The sequence below is a fragment of the Alligator sinensis genome, unplaced genomic scaffold (assembly GCF_000455745.1).
Source record: "Alligator sinensis unplaced genomic scaffold, ASM45574v1 scaffold495_1, whole genome shotgun sequence".
NCBI lineage: Eukaryota > Metazoa > Chordata > Crocodylia > Alligatoridae > Alligator > Alligator sinensis.
Window position 1 is genome coordinate 311,579 of NW_005842931.1, and position 1,067 is coordinate 312,645.

Sequence of the window (1,067 nt, forward strand, 5' to 3'; positions counted from 1 at the left end):
GGCCCCGGTCTCAGCCCGTTGCCCCCCCCAGCCCCATCCCGACGCTGGTTATGGCTCGGCCGCAGCCCCAGCGCCGTGCTGTCAGTGGGCCCTGGCCCCAGCCCCACGCTGCCGACAGCCAGGCTCCAGCCTCAGGCCCTGTTGCCCGTGGACTCTGGCCACGGCCTGAGGGCCCCCAGCCCCACGCTGTCGGGCCCCAGCCCGACCCCAGCCCCATGCTGCCCACAGCCCCATGCTGCCAGTGGGCCCTGGCCACAGCCACACACTGCCCATGGTCCCAGCCCCAATGGGCGCAGTGCTGGCACCTGCTGTCTTCCCAGAGCCTGGGGTCGGGAGACAGCCGGGGCCGGGGTCGGGGTCGGGGTGGGGAGGCAGCAGCTGTTTGCCGCCTCCTGGCTGCAGCCGGCCCAGGTTCAAGGTAGCTGCTGATAGCCATGGAGCCTGGGTTGCTCCCAGCAGCCAGCTGAGAGGATGGAAGCCCTGCTGGAAGCAGCCCAGGCTCTGTGGTTATGAGCAGCTACCCAGAACCTGGGTTGGCTGCAGCTGAGAGGATACAAACTGCTGCGGCCTCCCCTGGCCCCAGCTGCCTCCCAGACCCAAATCCAGCCCTGGGCTCTGGGGAGGCAGCAGATACTGGCGATGCTCCCCACTGCGCTGCCCTTGCTGCCGTTTGTTTGGAGCAGTGTGTGAAACCTGGCACAGCAGAACACAGCAGTGGGGTGCAGGGAAGCTGCCTGCTGCTCCAAGCTCCCCACTGCCCTGGCCACACTTACCCTGCAGGTGGGGGCAGCAGCGAGGGGCTCAACCCCTGTGTGCTTGCCTATGCTGTTCCCATGCACACAGGGGAAGTGTGACCCAGGCAGCGCAGAGCTCGCAGCAGAAGGCAGCTTCCCTGTGTGGCCCCGCTGTGTGCTGCCACTCTGGGTCACACATGCTGTGCTCAGGAGGACCCAGGGGAGGGCAGCAGGACCAGGAGCACAGTGTGTGTGAGGGCAGCACAGCAGAGAGCATCACCATTATCTGCTGCCTGCCTGGGCCTGGGGCTGGGAGGCAGGTAGGGCCGGGGT